Genomic DNA, 18456 nt, shown 5'->3' with positions numbered 1-18456 from the left:
GGGGCACTTTGGTTTGCGGTTTTTACCATCAGCTGTCTCTGAAGCTGAGCGTGTCGATCTGTCTCAGCAAGGCTAGCAATTGCAAGCTCTCAGAGGAGCGGAGAGGGGGCTATTCCTGGGGATCTGGGTCCAGCTGGGCAAATGGGTCTATAAGGCAGACTTTTCCAGGAGGAGGGTGCAGACCCTTTGCAAGTTGCCTGGGGATAGAGATTGCCTGGGCCTTCACCCTCCTTAGATCCCCTAGGTAGCAGGGTGCTTCGTGGTCAACACCTGACCTAGGCTACCCCCTCCCAAACTGGAGTCGGAAACGAAAGCACGTGGAAAAAGAATAGCAAATGTCAATTTCCCATTTATTAAACAAGTTCTTCCGTGGAAAAATTTCCCAGGGCTCAGCAGCCCTTGAAGTGATCAGGGATGCTGGGGAGGTCGGGGGAGGAAGAAATGGGAGATGGTAGGTGGTGTCTGTCGGTGTGGACGAGTGATAGCTTTGATTTGTACCCCCTTCCCACCATCTCCTGTGGCCTCAGCGTTTGATTTGGTTTCCTTTCCCAAGCCCTAACTCCAGGGAGCTGCCCCTCCCCCACACCTGTGTCTCAAGCCCCAGCTGTGCGTCCTCACCCGAGGTTCCTGGAGCTGACCTGGAACCTGTCGGGCAGCCCTGCTCTTAGCTCCCCGCGGAGTCTCGGAGGTCTCAGGTCTCCTCTGCCCACCCTCTCCGCAGCGGGGGAGGAGAGGGGGGCAGGACGCCCCGCACCCCGCTCTGCCCGAGAGGCCGAGGCAGCCTCAACGCCTTCCTGACCGCAAGCCGGGGAGTCCCTGCGGCCGGGGCCGGAGGGACGCGGAGGGCATTTTCCCAGTCTTCACCAGGCGCTCCCCTCTCCGGCCCCCGCAACCGTGCAGGTTTCCGGACCTCCAGGCCCGCTTCCCTCCTCTCTGGAAAGGAGTCGGGCGTCAGGAGAGGGCCCGGGGACGCCGCAGCCTGGCCCCCGCCCCGCCCGCAGCCCCGCTCCTCCCCGCGAGGCCCCACTTGTGGCCCCGCCGGCAGCCGCGCAGGGACAGCTGCATTTCTCGCCGCCCGCCGCTAGGAAGCCGGCCTCGCCTCGCTTTCTCCGCCTCCCCGCGCCCCAGCCGCGCCGCCGCCGCCGAGCCCGGCCCCGCTGCCGCCGCCGCCGCGAATCGCAGCCCCTCCCCCGCCCGGCCCGCGGCCCGGCCCCTGCGGCCCGCGCGGAGCGGACGCGCGTGGCGCTGCCCGGTAAGACCCCTCGCTCCCGCCGCTCCCGCCCGGCCCCGGGCCCGGTCCTCGCCGGCGCCCCGCGCGCAATCCCGGCCCCGGCCCGCGGCCCCACCTTCTCGGGACCCATCGCCCAGGCGCCGCCGGGAGGGCCGGGCGGTCGCGAGTTTGAGTCCCGGGGCTGTCGCCGCGGCTCCCGGGAGCTCCGCGGGCGGCAGGTTCCCGCCCGCCCTTCCTTCCCGATCCCCCACCTCATCCCTGGCCCCGGGCGCGGGGGGCGTGCGGACATCTGGGGGCCGGGAGCGGGGCGCGAGATTAGACCGGTGGGTGCGGGCTGGTGCCGCGGGGAAGGGAGGCGAGGCCTCCCCGAGCCGGCGCCGCCCGTGTCCCTTCTCCCGCCGCTCCCCCTTTTGTGTGGGCGCCCCTCCCCGCGCTGCCGGGGCCTGGGGGCGCAGGCTGGGCGGCGACGGCAGGCGGGGGCGCGTGCTGGGAGCAGAGCGCCTTCCAGGGGGAGGGGAGCCTCGCTTCCTGCCCCCGCCTATGTCACAGGTCGGCTCAGCCTTTTTTGATTCCTCCGGGTCCCCTGGGAGCTGTGTCTCCCGTCAGCTCGGCCAGGGAAAGTTGGGAATGCGCTGTCTCCGCCCCTACCTCCCCGCCCCGCCGGCTCCTGTGCCCGGGGCTCTGAGCTCCAGGGGGCTGGTGTCGGCGTTTATTCATTCCGCCTTCTTCCTTTTCTCGGTCGCCTGGTCGCCTCACACCCAGCACTGGCCTGCCCATTTATTTTCCCCTTAAAGAAAGTTTTAGCTCCAAGAAAGGTACACTGAAATTAAATTCCTGGGAAGGAATGTGTTTTAAGGGGAGGGAGGGTTTAGATTTTCCTCTTCTTGGTGGAGTGGAAGGTGAGGGGACTCCCTGTGAGTTTAGAAACAAGACATCCTAGAGGCGATGGAAGATACAAGACCATCTGCCGGGCTCCCCACCCGATCCGCAGGCAGCTTTCATAGCCAGAGGAATGAGCCTTCCGTGGGTAATCCTGCAGCACCTGAGCCACCTGGCCCAGGAGAAAGGACTCACGGAGATGTCCTGGGCCTCTCATTGCTTTTCTTTATAGCCAGCTGTGCCTGAAGGAGGTGAGGGACCCCAGGAATTCTCTCATGGAGGAAGTCATCTCACCATGAGATTGGAGCCCTATTAGATCAGGTGTGAAGCTGGGTCCTCTCTGTTGTTGGGGGTCAGTGCCACTGGTACCTCAGTTTGAATGGAGGGTGCCATCTCTGGGATGGAGAGGTGCTGCTGGGAGAAACCTGGCTTGGGCCTCCAGGAAGCTGGAGCCTGTGCAGGAGGGTTGGGTGTGAAACCCCCACTGTCCACTTTTGCAGCTGGATGGGTCAGGACACAAGGGAAACAGGATGCTGCTACCAACCTGAACACATCCTTGAATAAAAGAGAGACCCTGGACAGCGAGGATGGCCCAGGGATGTTGATATGACTAGGGCTGTGTCCCCAGCTCCTGGGCCAGACCAACTAGGGCCAGAGGTTGGGGTCATGGGCTCCTTTGAGAATCTGGTGAAAGCACTAACTCTTCTCCCTCCAAAATGCATGTGCGTAGGGAAATACTTGCATTCAACACCAGAGGGTTAATATACCCCCTTGGAACTAGGACCTCCATTGAGACCCCTGCCCTAGAGTTTCTGGTCTGCCCTGGGCCATCAGAACATTTCCCTCCTTTTTGGCTGGTCAATGAATAATCCTGGGGTGCAAAGAGTAGACTGCTTCTAAGGTCTTTTCTCATGACCTTCCTATGCCACTCTGGGCTTGTGGCCATGGAGACCTGGAAACTCTGGACAGATCTCAGATCCCTACAGCTAGCTAGAGGATGGGGGCAGTTGAGGTGGCCCTTTTCCAGGGGCTCATTTTGCTATGCTATCTGTGTGGTGGGAAGGCCCTGGGCACTGGGCTAGGCCCACTGGGCTATTGAATTAGAGGTAAATAAAGGGATTTGGGAGGAGGTGGATATTCTGGCGTTTCGGCTGGGTGTTAGCTCCAGGCCCTTTAAGAGCTCCAGCTTGTTCTTGGGGAAATGGAGTTGAGGTGCTTTCGTAGAGAACAGTTAAGTGTGAAAGACGCCTCTTAAGGAGGTCTTGGGGTGGAATTGTCAGTTCCTTAGATTCCTTTGGATTCTTGAAGGCAAGTGGGGGACAGAGGGTGGCTGTCACTATCCCCAGTGTAGCCCAGAGGAGGCCTGGCCTGCCTTTTCTTTCTTACCCATAGCTCACTGGGCCCCGGGCTGCTGCACAGGTGTTTGTGACATCTACACTTGCTAGGAATCTGGTAGAGCTATGGCAGGATCTGCCATTTGTGACTTCTCTACCTTGGGATTGAGAAGTCTTCCTTAGGCTCAAGTCCCCCACAGACAGCTGTAGAAGATTTTTCTTTAATTAGAGAGCACAGTTTTTGGTATATGGCACCACTCACACTGGTATTCTTTCTTTAGAGCTTCCCACATTTGCTCTGGTAATAAACAACAGAGCCAGAAGCATCCTAGAGCCTTCTGCACAGGAAGCTGGCTGTCTGACAGGGATCACCTCTGACTATCCAAGGTGAACTGGAGGAGGTGGTGCTTCGGTTTTGCTGGCTCTTGAACTTACAGGAATTAAGAGCTGTAAAGGGTCTTGGAGGCCGGACGTGGTGGCTCACATCTGTAATTCCAGCACTTTGGGAGGCCGAGGCAGATTTATGACCTGAGGTCAGGAGTTTGAGACTAGCCTGGCCAACATGGTGAAACCCCATCTCTACTAAAAATACAAAAATTTGCTGGGTGTGGTGACACATGCCTGTAATCCCAGCTACTCAGGAGGCTGAGGCAGGAGAATCACTTGAACCCAGGAGGTAGAGGTTGCAGTGAGCTGAGATTGTGCCATTGCATTCCAACCTGGACAACAATAGCAAAACTCTGTCTCCAATAATAATAATAAAAGGCACTGGAGATGCTAAAGGGTTGTGGTCCAGTGGTCCCTGACTTGGGAATTGGAAGTGTCTTGGTGGCATGCAGAAGTCTTTTTACAGTGACTGATGATTCACTTTCTCCAGTGGCCATGACTTCTCAGTCTGCTGTGGCCCTGTCTACCATGGATTGGTGAGTTCAGGACGCTAGCTGTGTTGGCTCACTCACTGCTTCGTTGATCCCTTTGGCTTCCAGGCTCCCAGAATCTCTGATGTGTCAGAGCAGTATCACGGACTCTTGATGATGCAGCTAAATGTCTTATCTTTAAAGCAGGTCATAAATGATAAATGTGGTAACAGTCCTCTTAAACATAAACTCCCTTCTTATAAATTTGACCATTTCATTTCCATTGTGGCAGCACCAAGGGTCTTTGAGGAATTCTAGGTAGTATAAAAATGTCTGTCTGGGTGCAGTGGCTCACACCTATAATCTCAGCACTTTGGGAGGCCGAGGCAGGTGGATCACCTAACGTCAGGAGTTCAAGACCAGCCTGGCCAACATGGTGAAATTCTGTCTCTACTAAAAATACAAAAAATTAGCCTGGCATGATAGTACATACCTGTAATCCCAGCTACTTGGGAGGCTGAGGCAAGAGAATCACCTGAACTTGGGAGGCGGAGGTTGCAGTGAGCTGAGATCGCACCACTGCACTCCAGACTGGGCAACATAGTGAGACTCTGTCTCAAAAAAAAGCTCCAACTCCACTGGTCAATAACTTCCACCCCCAGGAAGCAACTGAGTTATTTTGTGTACATTTTTATCATAACTTTGTGATTTAGGATATAATATCTGCAGTTAGATATCCCCAGGTAGAATTCCAGCTCTCCATCTTACTCTAAGACTTTGTAAGTGCCTGAGTTTCCTGTATTTAGAAAGAGTTGGCCAGGCGCTGTGGCTCACGTCTGTAATCCCAGAACTTTGGGAGGCTGAGGTGGGTGGATCACCTGAGGTGAGGAGTTTGAGACCAATGTGGCCAACATGGTGAAACCCTGTCTCTACTGAAAAAACAAAAATTAGCCAGGCGTGGTGGCAAGTGCCTGTAACCCTAGCTACTCGGGAGGATCAGCATGAGAATCACTTGGACCCAGGAGGCAGAGTTTGCAGTTAGCTGAGATCACGCCACTGCACTCCAGCCTGGGCAACAGAGTGAGACTTTGTCTCAAAAAAAAAAAAAAAAAAAAGTTAAAAGAGATCTCACAAATGTCAGACAAAGAGCAAGTGTTCATTAGATGGAAGCTATTATTACAATTATCATTTCTGCACAGGGTATACAAGTTCTGAGGCTCATTATTAATGAAAATCTTTGGTAAAAACTCTAGAGGCTGAGGACGGTTTTGGATGAGTGGGAGGGGTTCGGGTGAGGCTCTTGAATGATGAGCAGAGGGGACCGCACAATGGAGACGGGGGTGGGGAGACTGAAATGTCATGGGTGACAGCTGAGCATATTTGGGGGCAGAATGACTCAGCATCTGTAGCCCTGCTGTGGAACCAAGTCTTTTCCCTTTTCTTTGGAGAATTTGCCATATAAGCTGGGGGCAGGGGTGAGGACGCAAAACCAGTGAGGAGGGTTGAATGGCATAAAATTAATGCTAACATTGGTCCAGAGGAACAAGGCAGAGTTCCTGGAGGAAGGGAACCTAGTGAGAGGATGGGGGCAGGCCCAGCAGGCAGTCATGAGTGCAAGAAGGCCGGGCATGGTGGCTCACGCCTGTAAGCCCAGCACTTTTGGAGCTGAGGTGGGTAGATCACCTGAGGACAGGAGTTCGAGACCAGCCTGGCCAACATGGTGAAACCCTGTCTCTACTAAAAATACAAAAATTAGTTGGGCGTGGTGGTGGGTGCCTGTAATTCCAGCTACTCAGGAGGCTGAGGTGGGAGAATGGCTTGAACCTGGGAGGCGGAGGTTGTAGTAAGGCGAGATCACGCCATCGCACTCCAGCCTGGGTGGCAAGAGCAAAACTCAAAAGAGAAAAAAAAAAAAAAAAGACTCCGGGCGTGGTGGCTCTCACGCCTGTAATCCTAGCACTTTGGGAGGCCAAGATGGGCAGATTGCCTGAGCTCAGAAGTTTGAGACCAGCCTAGGCACCATGGTGAAACCTCATCTCTACTAAAATACAAAAAATTAGCCAGGCATGGCAGCAGGTGCCTGTAGTCCCAGCAACTTGGGAGGCTGAGGCAGGAGAATTGCTTAAACCCAAGAGGTAGAGGTTGCAGTGAGCTGAGATAGCACCACTACACTCTAGCCTGAGCAACAGAGTGAGACTCCATTTCCAAAAAAAAAACAGTGGAAGCTGCGGGTGGGCAAAGGTTTCTGTGAAGGGATAGGCTTGGGAAATAATCATTGCAGCACTCATAGAGGGGTCAGACCCTTTCCAAGTGCTTCAGATGGATTAGCTCGTGTAATTCCCCTAAGACCTATGAGATATTATAATCATTTTTCAGGTGAAGAAACAGAGACATAAGAGACATCAAGAGTTTAAATAACTTGCCCAAGATCACAAGGCTGAGAAAGTGGCAGAGCCAGGATTTGAAATCAGGCAGTCTGGCTACAGGCCCACACCCACAGAGAAACTGTCAGAGAGGGCCGACCGGGTGTGGTGGCTTATGCCTATAATCCTAGCACTTTGAGAGACTGAGGACGACAGATCGCTTGAGCTCAGGAGTTTGAAATCAGCCTGGCCAACATCATGAAACCCCATCTCTACAAAAAATACAAAAATTAGCTGGGTGTGGTGGCATGCATATGTAATCCCAGCTACTCAGGAGGGCGAGGTGGGAGGATCGCTTGAGCCTGGGAGACCGAGGTTGCAGTGAGCTGAAATTGCACCACTGTATTCCAGCCTGGGCATCAGAGCCAGATCCTGTCTCAAAAAAGAAAAAAAATTTTCAGAGAGACCCCTACTAAGGCCAGGGGGTGGTTGTGGTGGGGGAGGGTGGAGCTGGTGGGTTGTGGGGTTTGTAGCCTGCTTGAAGAGCTGCCAGTGCAATGTCCAGGCATCACTGGAACATGCCTGGAGGATTCAGCTTAACAGAGTCTGCTGAGAACAACTGGCCAAGCACCAGACACTCTGCTGGGGCCCATCTGGGAGCACAAAGGTCACCAAGCCATGGGCCCTGCCTTCAAGATGCCTCCAGTCTAGTAAGGGAGACAAACATGCTAGTGTGGAATTTCAGTTGCTGTGGCAGGTACTGCTATAAGACAAAGCGCTGAGGAAGGAGGCACTTTGCCAGCCAGAAGAGGAGTTGGGGCAGGGAAGGCTTCCTGGAAGAGGGGCTACTTGAGCTGAGTGAGGACAAGATAAGTGGCTGCTGCCTCCTGGGCTTTTGATCTGGCATGGGAGCACATTGTTCTCCCCCTTGGGGAACTGAGTTAAGCCGAGTGGCCAATGTGTGGGTTTCAGAGGAGGGTCAGGTTTTCAGATCCTGCAGCACCTTGCCAGGATGAGGCAGGAACTGGGTAGTGTGGTCAGCTTCCCTGATGCCTTTGTGGTTTTTAATAGCTGAGAAACACTGCCACCTCTTGTAATGCCTGCAGTGAACATGGTAAAGAAGACATAAAAGTCTCTTAAGAGTCATTGCTCAGAACACAGTGATTCACTCTTGTCTCTCTGCACTTAGAACCAGAGGCAAATGAATTTACGGAGGAAGGATTCAAGTAAGGTATGAGAAAGACATTCCAGATAGGATGTGAGATGTAAGAAAAGTGACTCATAGGCACAGAGGGGAATGGCCTCCCCCGAAGGTCTTCAGAAATGGGAACAAGTTTCATTTGTCTTTGTGGTTTAAGAGGTTTCATCTGGAGACAGGAAGATGAAGTAAAGGCCCCTAGAGGTCCATGTCAGCTCAGTGATCGGAGGATAAAAGGAGCTGGAATTTTTGAGCTAGAAGATTACTCAAATCTGGCCTAACTCCTCCTTTGACTGTTGGAGTGATTGAAGAATGCCTGATAACAATGAACGGCTCATCCATTAATGAGTGAGCCAAGGCACAGAGTCTGCCCAACAGCTGGGGCCCTTGCCTGCAATGCTCCGGGTCAGCGGGGGTGCTCACTGGGAGGGACCTGCAGCTCTAGGGGATGGAGTTCAAGCCTTGTGAGGAGAGCCCAGGAAACCTGGAAGCAGTGGAGTGTTTGTCCTGGTATTGGAATACAGAAAGCGTCAGCCTCCGTACACATAGTGTTTCTGGGAGTGGCACTCTCAGGTGGAGCTTCTAGCTGGATGCATCTAGAAGAGTTTTAGGCATATATATGGGACTCTCAGTCAGCTTTGTTAGATGAATGAGTAAATAACAGATCATCCAAGACTTATCTCTATTTGACCATACCCTTGTTGGGCCAGTGCTCTTAACCCTTGTTATTCTGTTTTACTTAAGCTGACAGTAGACTTTTTTCATAAGACTGCCCAGCCACAAAGAAATGTGCCCGCAAGTATGCTGGGGGCAAGGTTAAGAGGAGGAAATGCAGTTTGGAATTTTCTCAACATTTATGCTTCTTTTAAGGATCATCAAGTCCTAACATTATGTTCAGTCATAATGGCTTTTGCTTTTTTTTTCTTTTTGGTTGTGCCAAGCACAAAAATGTTTTTATTTTTTATTATTTATTTATGAGACAGTGTCTCGCTCTTTCACCCATTCTGGAGTGTAGTGGTGTGATCTTGGCTCACTGCAACCTCTGCCTCCCAGGTTCAAACAATTCTCGTGTCTCAGCCTCCCAAGTAGCTGGGATTACAGACATGCAACAACACACACAGCAAATTTTTTGTGTGTTTTTAGTAGAGATGGGGTTTCACCATGTTGCCCTGGCTGGTCTCGAACTCCTGAGCTCAAGTGATCTGCCCACTTCAGCCTCCCAAATTTCTGGGATTGTAGGCATGAGCCACTGTGCCTGGCCCAAGCACAAAAGTAAAGGCTTCATTTTTTAAATTTAGGAAAAACATATAGTGTAACCGTCTCAGCCACATTAGAGTAAGATGGTTACAGAGATCTCAGAGAACAAAGCTTGCTCTGGAAAGATAATCTGACTAAGAATGAACCAAATATGAAAAAAAAAAAAAAAAAAGAATGAACCAAATATGAACGGATGCTGGACAATGAGTTTAAAAATAATACGGGGTGGTGAACTTTAGCTCTCGGGGTGAATTGAAATAGACTTGTGCAAATAAGAGAGAAGTAGCAGCAGCAAACATGATGGCAAGGACTTTTGCTTCCTCCTCTAATCCCTATTCATTAAGAAAGAATTCCCTATTCATTAAGAAAGTATTTGGTGTTAGGAGGGCACTGCAAAGCTTTGTTTTTGCCTGGTGACCAGCAAGCTAGATTTGGTGCCCTGTTAAGGGGAAGGCTCTTTGTGGTCATGTAGGGTGATCAGGCGCAAGAAATGATTTCACTTTGCTCTGGTCTGAGATTAGTTTCAGTTTCAGGCTGTACCCAGAGCTGGGAGAGAGCTAGTGAGCTCCAGGGAGGGTCAGCTGGGGGAGTTCCACCATTGGCTATGTCAGCCAATGGCAAGGTGTGTGAACAGGGAACTCCTGTGCTGAGCAGAGAGAGGAAGAAGATGAGTCTGAGATGGGGAGGGCAGCACTTGTGTGTTTGTGTGTCCAGAGACCGGGCTGGTGATGATGAGCAGGAAGGAGCATATGAAGATATCAGATGTGCAAAGGACAAAACCCCCACCCAATTACAGGACCACTGAGCCTCGGGCTAGGAGATTGTAGGGAAGTCTTAAAACAGATTGCCTGGGCCAGTTGGGTTTTCCTTGAGCAGGTGCACACCTGAGAGGAAAGCAAGTGTAAGCATGCCACAGAGTCAACATACGTCTTGTAGTGGCATCCTTAAGATCAGCCTCTGCTGTGCAGCATTTTCTTGCATATGAGTTTCCTTAAAAAAAAAAAAAAAAAAAAACACCTCAAATTAAAGTTTGAGAACCGATAGTTGTGAACTTGCAGAGCTTTGCACATTGGTGCATCCTCTAAGAACTTCAAGTTGTCATTTTTCCTGAGACGGCTTGAGGCCAGTCTGGTTGTTTCACAGGGCATCATTACCCTAGAAAATCAGCAGTGTTCCTCCCCTGACTGGTTCTGGGTGAGGCATACACAGATGTTTCCTTCCCTCTTAGCAGTACTAGAGCATCATTACATTATTTCTTGAAGTTATATGTTAATTTCATTTTGAAAAAGGAGAATCACTGAATTTTACAGCTGGAAAGGATTCTGAAGACTCCTGGAGGAAGCTGAGGTTCTGGGTCATGAAGTGCTTTGACAAGACTGATGGTATGTAATTAACAATACTGAATCAGAATGCCCGTGCTTCATCCCAGCCTCTGCTAGTGGCTGCTGTGTTCTTGGGGCAAGTTAGTCAATCTCTGAGTCTTAGTTTCCTGATCCATACAGGAGTAATAATTTCACCAATTTTTGTTGTTGTTGTTTTTGAGACAGAGTCTTGCTCTGTCACCCACAGCCTCTACCTCCTGGGTTCAAGTGATTTTCCTGCCTCAGCCACCTGAGTAGCTGGGATTACAGGCACCCATCACCATGCCCAGCTGGTTTTTGTATTTTTAGTAGAGACAGTGTTTCACCATGTTGGCCAGGCTGGTCTTGAACTCCTGACCTCAAGTGATCTGTCTGCCTCAGCCTCCAAAGTGCTGGGATTATAGGTGTGAGCCACCGTGCTGGCCATAATATTACATAATGGTTGTTAATTAGTACCAAATCCTTATTAAGCCCCTAGCACAAAGTTTTGCATATTGTAAGTCCTCATTAAATGTTAGCTGCTATTGTTATTGTTATTGTTTTCATTTTGTGAAATCACACAGCTACTTAGTGGTAAAGCCAGAGCTACAATGTTAAATTCTTTTTATTCCAATTCTTTTCAGCATGGCCATAAGGAGATTTCATCACAGTCTTGAAATATGAGAAGACCTTTATGAAAATGCTTATGCAGAAGTCTTCTAATGAACATTCATAATAGAGCCAGAAGAAATGGGCTTAACCTATTTATTAGATATAGTTAGACTTTGGGCATGAGGGCATATGTTTGCCAAATAATTTGTTCCCATAAATATTATTTATTAGTGTTTAACGGTTTCCTAAATGCCAGATTGGTTGCCTCTGCTGGAAGTTTGGGGTGTTTTTAGATGTTTTCATTGAAGAGTTCTTCTCAAGTTGGAAACATCCATTTGAATGAGTTGTGGTGGCAAAGCAGGCTTTTGTGTGTAATGGAAATATTTCTGTAGCCTGGCTGCTATTTATCAAGGGTGAAGACAGTACAGATGTTTTGAAAAAAATATATGGACTTGGCAGCAGTCCACATGTCTTAGGCCATGCCTACACAAATGCATTCTCACATGATTTGCACTGACCTTCGGCAAATCGATGACAGCCTAGGAGCCTCCCAAGGGAGCCATTTTTGTCTGAAACATTGTTGAGGCCGGTGTGACCCCTGGCCTTGCATGGTCCTTGACACCTTTGATGGGGTGACACCCTCTCCCTAAGGCAGCTTTGGTGTGTGTTCTTGAAAAATGAAAACAAATGGAATGGAAATGAATTTTGTTTGGTGAATCTCGAAATACTCCCTTGAGATACTGTCACTCTGTAGAGATGATGGAATTGAAATCTGTTTCTGATGCTGATCTGCGGGACTTCTCAAATTTCTATGCCTGGGGGAGACAGTGTGTTAAAGTATGAAATTTGTGAGTCTGCAAATTGGAGTCCACAACTGGAGTTCCAGTCTTAGCTCTGCCGTGTGTGGGCTGTGTCATTCTGAACAGGTCACTTAGCTTCTTAATTTGTAGTTTTCTTGAGGCTAGTCTATTATTATACTCCACAACAACACATGGCTATTTACTACATATGTTAAATAGAGCTGGTAAGAATAATTTCTATGGTACAAGATTCTTGTGATGGTCTAATAATAGCTAATGGCCAGGCACAGTGGCTCATGTCTGTAATTCCAGCACTTTGGAAGGCCAAGGCAGGTGGATCACCTGAAGTCAGGTGTTTGAGACTAGCCTGGCAACATGCTGAAACTCCATCTCTACTAAAATTACAAAAATTATCTGGGCATGGTGGTGGGTGCCTGTGATCACAGCTACTCGGGAGGCCGAGGCAAGAGAATCACTGGAACCCTGGAGGTGGAGGTTGCAGTGAGATATGAGATCATGCCACTGCACTCCAGCCTGGGCAACAGAGTAAGACTCTGTCATAAACAAAATAACAGTAGCTGGCCGGGTGCAGTGGCTCACACCTGTAATCCCAGCACTTTAGGAGGCTGAGGCAGGCGGATCATGAGGTCAGGAGATAGAGTCCATCCTGGCCATGGTGAAACCCCATCTCTACTAAAATACAAAAAATTAGCCAGGCCTTGTAGCATGCGCCTGTAGTCCCAGCTACTTAGGAGGCTGAGGCAGGGGAATCGCTTGAATCCAGGAGACGGAGGTTGAAGTGAGCCGAGATTGTGCAACTGCACTCCAGCCTGGTGAAAGAGCAAGACTCCGTCTCAAAAAAAAAAAAAAAATAAAATAATAGCTAACATTTATTGCATGCTTACTGCATGCCAGTAAGCTTTCTAAGCATGTTGGGAATGTTAATGTGTGCAATCAACCCTAGATGAGAGAGTATTATCGTCACTTTATGCAGGAGGAAACTGAGGCACAGAGAGGTTAAGTTAACCTGCATAAGGTCACACTGATTAGTTGAGGAGGCGGGATCTGAGCTCCAAAACCAGGAGGCTGAGTCCATAGACGTATTTACAAAAGTGCTTTATAACATTGTAGTGTTAGGATTCTTATTCTTTGACTGTTACTCTTCTTGTTTGACAGTCCCAGGGAGGGATAAACTGAGCCTAGAGGTAGATTAAGTGTGCAGATCACAGTGTTGGAAAGAATGAGGGATGGAGCATATGAGAGCTTTTTTTGGAGTTCTGGGGAAACAGCTGTTTCTAAGTGTGGGTCAGAGCTGAGGAGATCTGACACAGACAGAGAAGAATATTTTCTGGGTGGATTTTACTTTCTGCTCTGAGGGTGGCATGTGTGTGGATTTAAGAACCATGTGACTCTTTCCCCTCCTATCCCATTTTATGTGGAAACTTATCGTTAAACTCCAACTCAGCCCTCCTCCCTGGCAGCCTTAGAAACTTAGAAACCTGCCATGGATGGTGAATTCTTGAGACATGAAAGGAAAGGTGAAGGGCGGGGCTCTTCGTGGAATTTCTTCCTTGTTGTAGCATTTCTATTAAGTGCATATGGGGAATGAGCCATGGGGTGGCTTATGTTTGGCAGAGAGAGGGATGGGAACTCGGGTGACTTCCCTTTTTCTCATGAGCCGATTTAATAAGAGAATGAATCATCCTATTAGCTTTAATTCTGGAAAAGAAAGAAAGGAGAGGCAAATGAGTGAGATGGCATTGGCTGAGGCCAGAAGCCTTCCATGTCAGTCTCCCAGGGCGGGTACCAGGCTGACACCCAGGGCCTTGGTGGTTCGTGCCAGTGGTGAGCTCCCTTCAGGGGCTTTGGGAAGGGTTCCCAGCTTCTGGTCACTGCCATTGCCACCATGAGCCCTGTCCTGGTGAGGCTCTGGAACCTAAGTCCTTGAAGGGAAATGAATGGGGGGGCGGGCAGAGCATGTCATTAAAAAGAGACTACTGGTAAAATTCACATATAGCAGTGATCATTTTGAAGACTTTAACATAAAAATTGATTTCATAAAACTAGACAGTTTGGCCAGGTGCAGTGGCTCACGCCTGTAATCCCAGCACTTTGGATGGCTGAGATGGGTGGATCACCTAAGGTCAGGAGTTCAAGACCAGCCTGGCTCACATGGTGAAATCCCCTCTACTAAAAATACAAAAATTAGCGTGGTGGGTGCATGCTTGTAGTCCCAGCTATTTGAGAGGCTGAGGCAGGAGAATCGCTTGAACGCAGGAGGCGGAGGTTGCAGTGAGCTGAGAGCGTACCACTGCACTCCAGCCTGGGCAACAGAGCAAGACTCTGTCTCAAAAACCTAACCAAACCAAATGAAAACAAACACCCTAGACTTTCAAATATAGTGTTTGACATTCGGGAATGTGAGTGGGCCATTTGTACCCCACAAAGGTGGCAGGAGTCCTTTCTGTGCTAATGGCTGACCTCCTGGAACATCTTCAGGGAAGTCCTGTTCTCTTTTAGGACTTCAGATGTACTCCCAGCCCAGCCAGCCCCACCTCCCAGCTGCCTGGCCCTTCTCTGAGTTTGCTGGGAGGCTGGGAGCACATCCTTTTCTAAGCCACTCTTTGTGGCCTTTGTGTGGATCAGTAAGGTCACTGATCTTGGATTCTGAGCCAAGCCTGGGGTCCCCAGGGAAGTGTCAAGGCTGCCAAGGAAGAAGGGGTTGCATGAGAACTCCTTCACACCAGCCCTGGCCTCCAAGCTCAAAGTAGGGTGGTCATGTGTTTGGACTCTGGCCTCTCTACACACATTTTCCAAAGCGCTGGCTTTTTTAGACAGTGTCCCTCTGTCCCCACTCACCTCGTTTTCCTTCCTGGCCCCAGCCATCAGCAGCGGCTACTGTTAATAGTTCCCATTTGTAACAGGAGTTGCTCCATGTCAAGCATTCTGCTTATGTAATTTAATTGTGTCCTGATACTGACCCTATGAGCCAGGGATTGTTGTCACAGCCAGGGATGTGGGAACTGAGGCTGAGGGTTAAGTAACCTGTCCAAGTAACACACCCAGTCACTTGATGGGGTGTTGGTTTGGTTTTTGTTTTAACCTTTTACTGTGAAAAATGTCAAACATTACAAAAGTAGAGAGATCAGTATAATAACTGGAGAAGGCCTGGCCCCAGTTCTCCTGTGGCATACAGCAGACACCTTTGGGTGAATTAGAAGAAGGTGCCCTTCCTCTAGGATATACAACCTGGTAAGCAGAGTATAAGCTAGATTCCAGCTCCATTTGCCCCTTTGGATGGACGTGTTATGCAGTGAACAGCCTGCATAACTGTACATGGCAACCCTGTCTGCCTAACTTCTTATCTAGCTTTTGGCATAAAGAAAGGAGACTATAGCCAGACACCGTTCCTGAAAGAATAATGACTTCTCTGCCCAGTCCTCAGCTCCATGGGATAGGGGGAGAAAAGCTCAGTCATGGGGGACTTTTCCAGTTAAAATCAAACAGGGAGATGATTCCCAGAGGAGACATTTCTGCTGCAGAGGAGGGTGGGGAAGATGAGCAGTGTCTTTTGCTGCTTCTGTTTTCCATCAGCCACCTGCTCTCTTGACGACTCCTCCTTGATGACTTCTCCCCTCTGTCTGTGCCCAGAGCAAGGGAAGCATTTGTCTACAGCCACAAGGCTGGCAGGAGTAGAGGTGGTAGAGCCTTGGGTGTGAAAGCCTGGTGTGAACTCACTCTTGGCTGTCACCCTCCCGGAGTCACTAGGACAAGCTGTCTTTGCCTCCTGGCAGCTTAGCTTCTCTCAGGGCTCAGGTTAGCCAGGGACTGTGTGGGAGTTCTGCTTTGCACCTGTAGAACTGTTTCTTTTAGTCCCAAGTGGGGCTTATGAGTCACCAGATAGGGTGCTTCTTAAGGGTAGCTATTGTATTTTTTTTTAAACTACTGTGCCCTTGACTATACCCATGACAGCACCTGGCACTGTGCTCCAGAAATATTTGTTAAACAGATCGTGTTAAACAAATAAATGCAGCATCCTGCTGGCCCAGGCTGAAGAATTCCTGTGCTTCAGTCAGGAGAGGCTAGATTATGCTGCAGGAATAATCAAATCCTGACATCCCAGGGGCTTGACACCATCTAGGTTTACGTTTTGCTCATGGTAAGTCTTGTGGGTCAGCAGGCCACCTCCATCTGTAGCCACATCATCTGGAATATAGGGCCTTCAAGGTTACTGCAGGAGGGGAGGAGAGAGACACAGGAAACTGACACCTGTTGCTTCCATTCACATTGCCCAGAGCTGGTCACATGGGGCTGACCTCACTGCAAGGAAGGCTGGGAAATATAGAGGCGAGAGGAGCTGTCTTTACAGTTCTAAAGCAGAGGATTTTGAATTTTTTGTTTCCAGCTTTAGTCCATTGGAGTGCCTCTGGCTGAATCGCTTACTGTGCCACCATTTTTTTTAACACTGGCAGAAAGGGAACACCTGCCACTTCCTTTAATCCAGGGAAGGAGGCATGAGATGGCACTGAAGGAGAGTCACATGGCAGGGTTTTTAACGGCTCCTTTATTACATGTTGACTGTATGACGTTCATTTAGTCACCTCTAGAGCCTCTTTCCTCCTCTGTACAGGGAGGATAGTAATGCCAGCTCATTTCTCAGTTCAGACTCTACTGATGGCAAGTAACAGAGATCAGCTTGAGCTATTTGAAGCTGTGGGGAATTGAAGAATCAAAGGAGGAAGTGCAGCTGGCTTCCCCAGTGCGGGGGTGGGGGACAAGGGGAGCACACACAGGCTGACGAAGCTGTTCTCAGTGAGTCTGCACACTGCACCTGCAGGATGCCGCTGCTGCTGTGGACACGCACCAGGTGGTGTGATCCTCAGCTCCCAAATACACCTGTCTGCTTCCCAGTAACCCTCAGAGACTGAATAGTCTGAACCTTGATGTGAAATCCTGAGGAGAGAGTCTGATGGGCTCATGTGGATCAGCTGTCTACCAGTGGGCCAGTCAGCTAGGGCCAGGAGGACATGATCACATAGCACAATGGGGTAGGGGCTTTCCCCTGTGAATGGGAGTGGAGGCAGTCCTCACAGGAGGATGAGCTGGCCACATACCTCCAAAAGCTGTTCAGGGCAGGTAAAGTGGTTCACGCCTATAATCCCAGTACTCTGGGAGACCAAGGTAGGAGGATCACTTGAGGTCAGGAGTTTGAGACTAGCCTGGGCAACATAGTGAGCCCCCCCCATCTCTATACATAATTTGAAAAATTAGCTGGGTGTGGTGGTGTGTGCCTGTAATCCCAGCTGCTTGGAAGGCTGAGGTGGGAGGATCACCTGAGCCCCAGAGTTCAAGGCTGTGGTGAGCCGGGATTGCACCACTGCACTCCATCCAGTCTTTACCCAGACCAAGACCTTGTCTCAAAAAATAAAACACTAGGCCTGGTGCAGTGTCTCACATCTGTAATCCCAGCACTTTAGTGGGGGCCAATGGGGATCACTTGAGGTCAGGAGTTCAAGATCAGCCTAGCCAACAAGGTAAAAGCCCATCTCTACTAAAATACAAAAATCTGCAGGGTGTGGTGGCATATGCCTGTAGTCCCAGCTACTCAGGAGGCTGAGGCAGGAGAATTGCCTGAACCCAGGAGGCTGAGGTTGCAGTGAGCCAAGACCATGCCACTGCACTCCAGCTTGGGTGACAGAGTGAGACTTCCTCTCAAATAAAAATAAATAAATAAAAATGAAAAGCTGTTGTCCATATTTAGCTGGTTCCCAGTTACTGAGCTGGCTGGGTGATGTCTGTAACAATACTTTGGGAACTGTCAGGTGTTGTATACATGTGCTCTGGTATGGTGGTGCCCAGTCTCTCATTAGGAATCTTGGAGATTGCACCGCCCTGAAGGGGCATGGGAAGGATTATAATGCTGTGAGAGAGAATTTAAAAGTCTTGGTGGAAGCAGGCGACCTGTTCGTTGGAAGGCCATGGAGCCAGGAGGAGTCAGGGCTGGGGCCAGGGCCAGCACAGGGCATCGCTGGGAGTTAAGCTAGGTTTATAGGGTGTTAGGCTATGACATCATAAACCAGAGAGCAAACGTGTATTTATCACCTGTGTAAATACGGATGCTTCTATACTTGAAACTGTGTAATGGAGAAAGGATGTTAGCCCAGATGTGGCACTTTGGTCCCCAGACTGTCTCAACTGGCTGTGTGCCTGTGAGCAAGTTACCTCATCTCTCTGGGCTTGAGGATCCTGTGTGTGCAGCCTGTGTCCATATAGCATGGCACTTAAGGCCTGGAGACTGAAATTAGGCAGCTGGCTTTCAGCCTTGCTCTTCACTCTCTGTGCGACCTAGGCAGATTAAAAAAATTTTTTTATTACAATTATTTTATCTTTTTGGCTTCTTATGCTTGTTTCCTACCTAGGCAGATTTTTAAATTTATTTTTTATTTTTTCTTGAGACGAGTTCTGTCTCTGTCATCCCAGCTGGAGTGCAGTAGCATTAGTGCAGCTCACTGCAGCCTGGGTCCCCAGGGCTCAAGGGGTTTTTCCAACTCAGCGTCCCTGGTCGCTAGGACTACAGGCACTCAC

At 49.8% G+C, this 18456-nt stretch overlaps 1 protein-coding gene across 2 annotated transcripts in view; it reads left to right on the top strand.

Annotated features, from left to right (window-relative positions):
• The first annotated feature begins 1061 nt into the window (after positions 1-1061).
• The window catches only part of CUEDC1 (CUE domain containing 1), a 93699-nt gene continuing 76304 nt past the window's right edge, over positions 1062-18456 (top strand). Inside the window, exon 1 of one of the 2 annotated variants that reach the window (XM_017538843.2) lies at positions 1062-1252. The gene's annotated coding sequence lies outside the window, so the exon portion shown is untranslated. The remainder of the gene's footprint in view (positions 1253-18456) is intronic. The other variant, XM_037742127.1, reaches the window with a different exon arrangement.

The sequence above is a fragment of the Cebus imitator genome, unplaced genomic scaffold, assembly GCF_001604975.1.
Source record: "Cebus imitator isolate Cc_AM_T3 unplaced genomic scaffold, Cebus_imitator-1.0 Scaffold115, whole genome shotgun sequence".
In the NCBI taxonomy this organism is placed as follows: Eukaryota; Metazoa; Chordata; class Mammalia; order Primates; family Cebidae; genus Cebus; species Cebus imitator.
Note: the sequence above shows the minus strand (reverse complement) of the source record. Positions and strands in the feature narration are given on the sequence as shown.